Raw genomic sequence first — 9,166 nt, 5'->3', positions numbered from 1 at the left:
ACTTGACATACATGTTGATAAAATTCACAGCACAAACTAATAAGCCAGGTGATATACTGATTTTATTTGCTGCAAAATAATTTTGCATGGGTGTCACTGGGAAATGGCCCAGCCACCCTGTTCATGTAGCAATGCCAGATGATTATGTTAATACTAATTAATAGACACATACAAACCCTTGATTTCAAACTTTCCCTGTGTATGTTGGCTCTAAATTTTGGCTACACATTAGAGTTATTGAGGGAACTTAAATTCCCAATGCCTAAACTGTAACCTAAATCAATTAAATCACTACATAAAAGTAAATGAATAAAGTAAAGATATTGTTTCCATCTACAATAAAAAATATAAAATAAATAAATAAATTGTGCATTTAAAAATATACATGATACTACAAGTAATTAGGGAACACATTTAAACAAAATTTTTTGTTGAGGCACTTCTAGACAATACAGTTATCACAGTGTGAATAAAGTCTTCAGTGCTGGTCAAGTAGGACTCCCATTCATTTGTTACTTTTTACTCACTTTATTCTATGTAACCCCCAGCCCCTGACATTCTGTTTCCTCGGGAATATGCTCACAGGAACAGGCCTGCATCATGTACCCTCCAGTAACCTGTTATCACTGACCTTGTTCAAATGCTGACCCACTTGATTCCAGAACAGAGTAAATGCGGTATAATCCTCCTGATCCTCCTGTCCCTGAGAAGGAGTTTACTCAAGAACATGATAACAACAGCATTAGTTATGAAGAAATAACAGAAAGACATTAGTCATGGAACACTACTTAGGAAGAACTGAAATGTAGTTTTATGAAGCAAACTATATGCAGCTTAGCTGAGCACAGGCAAATATCTCAAAACTTTTCCCAGAGCCTGGTTCATAGTCAGGACTCAACACCATTTTCTGAATGAATGATGAATATATATTCAAAGACAAGAGTTTAAGGCAGAGGAAGAGGCTCCATTTGTCAAACCCCAGGTTCTATGAGCTCTGAGATCTTTCTAATTTTACAAACCATATTTCTGGTTTCATTCTAATATATGCATAACTTGCAAGCCTGGATAATCCAGCTTCTTCATCTTAACAAAAGGTTAGAAGGAACTTACAGAAATTGCCTGGCAAATAGTATGCCTTTACTAAATCAGAAAAAATAAATAAGTACATAACGACAAATAGTAAGTACACATCAAGCCAGAGATGTATTGTGTCAGCCACCAACACACTGGGATGTTAATGACAGTAAACCAGGAGTAACAACCTCACTGTCAGCCCAGTCCTATTTGGACCTTTTCTCTGATACAGTGCTGGTTCTGTATCATCCCTCAATCTCCTTCCATATTTTCCCTTACCAAGCAGATATCTGCTGTTCCATGCCTTGTGAGCAGAAAGGCAGCACAGATTCATGTGGATCTGGGGACTAGGTTTGAATGTTTGCCCAGCCACTTATGAACTGCATGACTTTGAATGAACTCTTTTAATTTTTCTGAGCTTTATTTTCATCATCTATAATGATCATCATTTTATAGTGGATGAAAATAATAGTAAACAATGATCATTTTATAGATGATGAAAGTAACAGTCCCCCCTTCTTGATTAAATAAAGACTAACTAAATTAATAAGTGTAAATGGCTCAGAACAGGGCCTGGCGCAGAGTAGAACTCAATTGATGAGCATTTTATTTTTTTTTTTTTAAGAAACATGTTAAGCCTGCACACCAGACACTATTTTTTGATGGGAATAGTCAGCAGCAAGAAACAGTCCAACCATTCTTGCTGAGCCTACCAGTCGCCTCAGCCATCACCACATGGTCTGAAGGATGTTGTGATGAGTAGAGTAAAAAGAAGACATCTGATATCTTTGGAGAGGTCAGTAAGGCTTCCTAGAGGATGCAACATTTTAGGAAAGACTTGAAAAAGTTGGAGGTAGGCTGAATAAAGAGGGAAAAAGAGAGTTCCAGGGATGTAAAAGGCAGTGGAAAGGCCCACTGGTGAGAAAGAGCAAGGAGTACTGAAGGAATGGGAAGAAATGCAGTTTCAAAGAGCAAAGCTTAAAAATAAGGGAACTTATTAAATAGAGGGTTTACAGACAAGGTTGGCAAGAGCCACATCTCAAAGACCTTTTAAATTGAGTTTACAGATCATCCTAGGGCAATAGGGGACTATAAAAGGAAGCACATAAAAGTCACATTTTTATTTTGAAACTGTCTCTATTGTTAGAAAAGAGGAAAAGGCTGAGATAAGTAGACCAATTAGGAAGCTGTTCCAATAACGTGACCCAGTAAGTGGCATGGATGAGATTGGTGATAACGGGAAATGAGAGGGGTAGCTAAAGTTAAGTATTATGAATGAGATAAAATCAAAGTGACTACATAGCAGAGTACGTGTCTAATTTTGTGTATACTGAATTTAAGAAAGAGTTTAAGATAGAATGACCAGTTTACCCAAACAGTCTTGGTGGATGCCTGTTAACTTAATATAATAATTAACCAGTCTTCCTTTTCACTAAAGAAACACACCTAGTTTTCATGATGTTTTTAGAAGATCTAAGTGGAGAAGATGATGATCTTTTGGATAGTGTGGTCTGTCCCTGGAACAAGACTGAGAAGATGGAGGTTTCAGAGTCATGACTTCCAGAGGGTTGTTGTAGCCTTGTGGGTAGATGAGAGAGATTGTAGTGAAGAGGGGAACCTTGAGAAACCAGCATTCCAAGAGATAAAGAGGAGCTTTGAACCAGAGTTTGTATACGAACTGCAAACAATCCTCAGTCCATATGTGTCATTGCCCAAAGTTTTGTCTAAAGTACAGAGTTCACATCAAATACCTTCCATTGCTCTAATTCTGATTCTGTTTGCTTTTTCATAAATCCCCGAAACTGCTCAGTAGCAACATGGCATGGTAAACTGGACTTTGATATCAGAAAGATTCTAATCTTGACTGTGTCTGTTATTAGCCAGATGACATTAGAAAAATGATTTACCTGTTTGATTCTTTATTTCATCAAATAAATCATAAAATAATGTTTCCCCTCCATTTTACTTCCATGTATAGATAAAATGATGTATTTTATTTGCTGACACCTACAGGCATTTTATTAAAAATAACACTACTAGCATTGGTATTAATGTTAAATATTAGCTATAATTCTTTCTCAGAACAGTTTAGCTGAATATCTGGTTTGCTAGAAAATGCCTTCTCTTCTTTCATGCTTATCAGGGGTCCATTTCATTTCCATGTGTACTGGTGTGACTGGTTTGTTGTTTGAAAGTGTATTTTCTTTTTAATTTCTACTCCCCTTTCCCTTCAGTGCTTATAAAAACTGAATCCACCCTTTAAGGCCTGTAGCTAACTCTCCACAAGCATATTTCTGATTACTCCTGAACTAGAGAAGGTCCCTCTCACCTTTCACAAGTTTCAGCATTATTTAGGTTGCCTTCTCATGGAAATTCTTACTTAACCTTTATTCATTGTCATTTGTGAGCTAGTCATTTTTCCTGAATATTCTTATATTGCTTAGCACATCTTACACAGGCCTAATCTTTATAAATATAAATTGAATGGTGCTGAAAAAAATTATTGTCAAAATTTATGCACTAATTGTTCTTATTCTTTGACCAAATGAATGATATCATATTCATCTTGCTATAAAACATTACTGAAATGTTTGTATTCATATTTTCTATAATATTCAGGGTTCAGATCAGCACAGATCTGAGAAGGGAATGGTACCTAGGGTCTTGAGTTAAAGTCATTGAACTTGGTTGCCAGTTGCAGAGCTTAAAATTAACTCTGTGGGTGTTGGGGTTGTGGCTCAATGGCAGAGCACTTGCCTCAGATGTGTGAGGAACTGGGTTCAATCCTCAGCACCACATAAAAATAAACAAACAAAAAAATAAAGATATTGTGTTCATGTGTAACCAAACCGAAATTTTTTTTTTTAAATTAACTCTGTGTAGAGCAGATATAACCCAAAGGTCAACAGGATGGTTGACCCCAAATCCTTTAACCCACTAGGACCTTCTTGTGCCTTAAGATTTATTTACATTTATCCTAATATAAATGTAATGTTTCATCCATTTATGGGGGGGGAAACAGAATAACCACCACTATAGCTTCATTTCCAAGAACTCTGGGATAAGAAGGAATGTCTGCATTTATCCTTGACTTCTTTAAGCACTCATTCTCCAGTGCTGTTAAATTCTCTTTACCTGTCTTTTATTTGCTATCTCTTCTCTGTCCTGAACTCCATATTGGATACCCCCTCAATCACTTTTTCAAAGATATACCAATACAAGTTTGCATCAAAGAACTAGAAATCAAGCATGAAAAGATCTTTTCAGCTGTATAAATACCATCAGTTCTTCACATAGAGCTTCCTGCCTGGTTACTTTTTCCTTAATTCTTCCCATATAGCCCTGGTGTTCACACTCCCTCTCCTCATTCTGACTTCAAGCAGAAAAAACAATCCTCCCCTCTGTTTAATTTGATCCCATCTAGATTATGCTCCAGAGGAGATTTCACCTTTCACATTTTTTGTCAAAGTATTTTGCTAACACACACAAAAAGACTGTTTTCCTTCATCAAAGTGTTTTACCTTTGATTTTTAGGGGGGTGCTTTTTTTTTTCTTGCTCTACACCAGGAACAGAGAAAAAGGGGTCAGAGTCACATTAGGCAATCAATCTGCTTGTCAAACTTAAAAGGATAAAATGTCTCGAGTTCAATAAGGTGAAACAACCCATCAATATAGGTTAAGCAGAGATACAGAAAAGTAAATGAAAGACCAATTGGAAATAAGTTTCACCAAAAGTAAGTTTTATTAACGCCATTAGTTTTTATCTGGGTTGTCTGCTCATGATAGGCTAGGCATGGGTCCTTCTAGAGCAGAACTGGTTTGCATACTCAAATCATAAACTACCTGAGGGAAGCACCATGTTTTGAAAGTGTCTTCTAAAATCCTAGAATAATAACTTGCACAGAAAAGTCCTTCCTAAGTACATGTAATGACTTTTTCATATGAAGACCCTCTCTTCTCCTATTCTATAGCTATGACACAGTACAAAAAAATGACAAAAGGAATGTCTGGTCTTATACCATCATCAGCATAACCACTGGTCCCCCCGCTTTCCTTAGTATCTTTGTCTGTAAAACCACAACAAAATAAAATGTATTTCTCTGGCATTCTGGGAAGTCCAAGATCAAGGTATGAGCAGATTCAATGTATGGTGAAGGTCTATTCTCTATAGATGGTGCCATCATAATGCCCACATGGCAGAAGGGATGGAAAGGCAAAAGGAGCTAGAACATGCCCTTCAACCTCTTTTTTAGAAGTACTTAATATATTAATAAGCGTTCTGCCTTGTGACTTAATCACATCCAAAAATGTTCTATGTATCATACTGTGTATTAGGTCCCAATGTATGAATTTTAGAGGGACACATATATTCAAATATAGCACTTAACAAAATTAAGTGATAGCTCATTGTTATAAGTGATTCAGAAAAATCCCTACATAGTCCAGAAAGTTCACACTCTGTTGTAGACTATTTGTGTACCCCCATAACTCATTTGTTAAAGTCTTAATTCCCGTTGTGATGGCACCTTTGAGAGATAATTGTGGTTAGGGCTTTGTGGTAAGATTAGTTCCTTCCTCAGAAGAGACATCAGGAAGATACCTTGATTTATGAGGCAACAGCAAAAAGAAGGCCATATATAAACTAGAAAGAAAACCCTCACCAAAAAATGACCTTTTCTAGAATCTTTACCTTAAACTTTTGAGTCTATAAAACTGAGAAAATAAATTTCCTTTATTTGTCACCTAGGCTGCAGTATCTTTTTATGGCAGTCTGAGCAGAATAAGACACACACACACACACACACACACACACACACACACACACACTCACACACAGAACCTATCAATATTCTTCTCATGGGAAATACATGACTTAAAAGCTTAATTATCTATCATTATTAAGCAAATTATACCATTTCCCAGAACATAGACATTGTATTTCTAAACAAGTCCTCTTTATTTAGAAAAATGCTCTTACTTATCAGGTACCATAGAAAACATAACATATGTGCAAATATTCTGTGGTAATTAAGAAATATGTAACATTTAACTGTGGCTTCACAATTTCTGCCATGAGAGAAATAATAAAGAGATTCATAATGCATTTGCACTCCCATCCTCAATATTTTGTGGTCATCCTTATATTGAGTCAGTTTTATTTCAAATAATTCATCATGACAAAGTTAACAAGGCCAGCTCTGTCATCTATACTGTTCCAAGTATAGAAGAGTCAATCCTTCAGGCAGTGAGAAGAAGTAGAGGAGTTAATACCTACCTAGTGTTAGTGGTATTCTACAAGTTTTTTAATATTGAAATTTTAAATATTAAGGGATTGTTTTTCCCATAGGGCAGAGTCATCTTAATTTGGTATGTGTTATCCTTAATAGCCATTGGAGTTAAATTCTGTACTCCATTCATTTTTAGCCTTTGCGTAGTGCTCTTGTGCCAACCCTCAAAACTTGGACTAATATTAATGGAAACTTGAGAGTGTATATCTACCTTGCTGGGGTCCCTTTTGATTATTGGAAGAGGCATGTGACTCCTGATACTCAATTGTGTAGCTCTTCAAATCACCAACCAAATTAATCCACTTGAGGTGGGTGAGGGCCTTTCTGCACTCAAACAGGATGGGCTCCTTCTCTCTCATTTCTAACACTTCAGTCATTCAACTCCTTACTTCCCAGTGATACTGGCTCCTTAATTCAAATCTTCTCTTGAGACTCCTAAGACCAGATTTTTAAGGAATCAATCTGTAGAGAATAGATATCATTTGCCTAAATAAATGAATAAAGAAATTTGGAAAAAATGTAACTGTGTAACCTGAGTGAAGAGAAAAAGTAATGGAAAGTGACCTACCACTTGCAGTCAACATTTTTTAAGTTATTTATCAGATAACTGCTCCATTGTCTAGTGTTGAAGAAATAACACCAGGTTCACAGGAATTCAATAAATTGAACAAGATGCTATTATTCCACCTATCCATCAATCATCATAAGTTGCATTCTATTAAATGATACAAATCTTTCATTAGAAGATGTTTCCTTTCCCAAGATATATCTCAAAATATTAAAGTAATTTCTTTGGTGCCAGGCAAGTATTCATCTATTTATTCATCAATTACTCACCCAAGAGAGGTAATCTGAATAACCCTAGATCAATTAGAGTGATGCAAAAGTGAAACCACCATATGGTACATTACTATGTCTGACAGTTTTGAATATTCAGTTCATGATAAATTTAATTTAGGGGTAATTTTCATTATTTCACATATTTAAATAAACTTATTATTATTATCTTAAAGCATAAATTTTCATGATCCAAAATGCATGCAATTCAATTTGCCATATTTTCTACTTTGGAAGTCCAGGAGTAAGTTATGATTCTGTGATTTAAAGTTTGTGTGATTGCACTATGATGCTGTGACTGCTGCAACATCACCAGACAATAGGAATATTTCAGCTCCATTATAATCTTATGGAACCACCATTGTATATGTATACTATCTTTAACTAAAACCTTATAATACAATGCATGACTATACTTTCTTCTTCACTATTAAATCCATCACATTCTTGGCTAATTTTTGTATTTCTTATCTCAAGAAAAATGTAGCAATATCTTAATGGTTTTGGAAATCTGTTTGTATTGACATAAATAAATCTTCTTTTCCCTACAGTTCTCTATTATCATTTATTTAATTTAATGCTGGTTACATCATTATTTATGACCATTTTCATTGGTTATGCTACCATGAATTCTGACTTTCAATCACTCGATGAGAACTACAAGTGCAAGTCTCTAATCATAGTAAATTTATCTTTAAGATTTTTTTAGCAAGAACAAAGAACAACACATCTTCTAACCAGGTTTTCCTCTAAACTCTTAAACCTAAGAATCACTATCACAGAATCATGGAATGTGATCCCTTTCAGCGATCATTCCACTCCTACCTTATATAGCTGCCAAAAAGAGGATAGATGAAGACCTATAGTAAAGTGAGAAAACTCACCACTTTACTGTAAGAGATATTTCTGGGGCTTAAGACCAATCTGGGGAAGTACAGTGTAACAATGTAAAGCCAAGAGAGGATATAAACTAGAAGGTCCCACTGACATGGCTGATCAATGGTCTCCAAAGCCCTTGGAAGAGATGGTCAAGTCCACCCTAAAAACTTCAAGACACTTAATGTGGAGCTTGTGGAGAGATTGAAGTGACCATCCTGGATGCCATTGGTAGATTGCATTGGGCAAAAGACACATACCACCTACCTGTACTGTCCATAGAGGCTGCTCTGCTAAAATACAGGAAAGGAGTGCTGAATAGGTCAGTCAGCTTAAGTCCAAGAGTCAGTCAAAGCTAGAAACCTAAATTCATCTTTTGTTCAATGTCAAATCACCTGCCCTAACTTCAGAAGAGGGTAAAGCATAAATGGAGCTGATATAAGTAATTTTTAAAAGCAATGTTTTGACTGAAAACTCTAAAGCTAAAGACAAAAGGAACTGTACATAAATACTAAATACTGTGCTTTATGTATTAAATTTGATTTGGGTGGAGGCGTGGATCAATAATTCTGAAACTCCTTCTCAATTACCCTAGACTTGAACAGATAAGTAAATAGAGGGTAGAGAGAGATTAGCTCTTGTTATCAAAGAAGGGTGTTACAAATGGACAAGGATAAGGGCAGGAATAAATTTGTAGTTCTGAATTAGGGTCAGAGACATCAGTAATGACTTCATACTTGTAGATAGATAGATAGATAGATAGATAGATAGATAGAGAGATGCAATTATTCATAAGTGTATATTTATATAAGGATTAGTATACATATCTAAATTTCTTAGCTCTAGAAGCAGTGATACATCATTAGCAGTGAATACAACCAGTACTCATATCTTTGTAATACCATTCTTTAATAAAAAGAACCAGGCTTCCTTTGGAGAAATGGCTATTTCAGGCACCTGAGAAGGGAAACTATAAAATGAATTCTCAGCATATTATAATGCTAGGAAGGAAAAGGTACTCAAAAAACAAAGTATGGGGGCATGTTAGAGGGATACAGGAGTCAAACTGAAAATAGTCTCAATAGCAAAAT

The sequence above is a fragment of the Spermophilus citellus genome (genome assembly GCF_964194105.1).
Source record: "Spermophilus citellus genome assembly, chromosome: 8".
In the NCBI taxonomy this organism is placed as follows: Eukaryota; Metazoa; Chordata; class Mammalia; order Rodentia; family Sciuridae; genus Spermophilus; species Spermophilus citellus.
The sequence above is the reverse complement of the archived record's forward strand: the minus strand, read 5'-3'. Positions refer to the sequence as shown.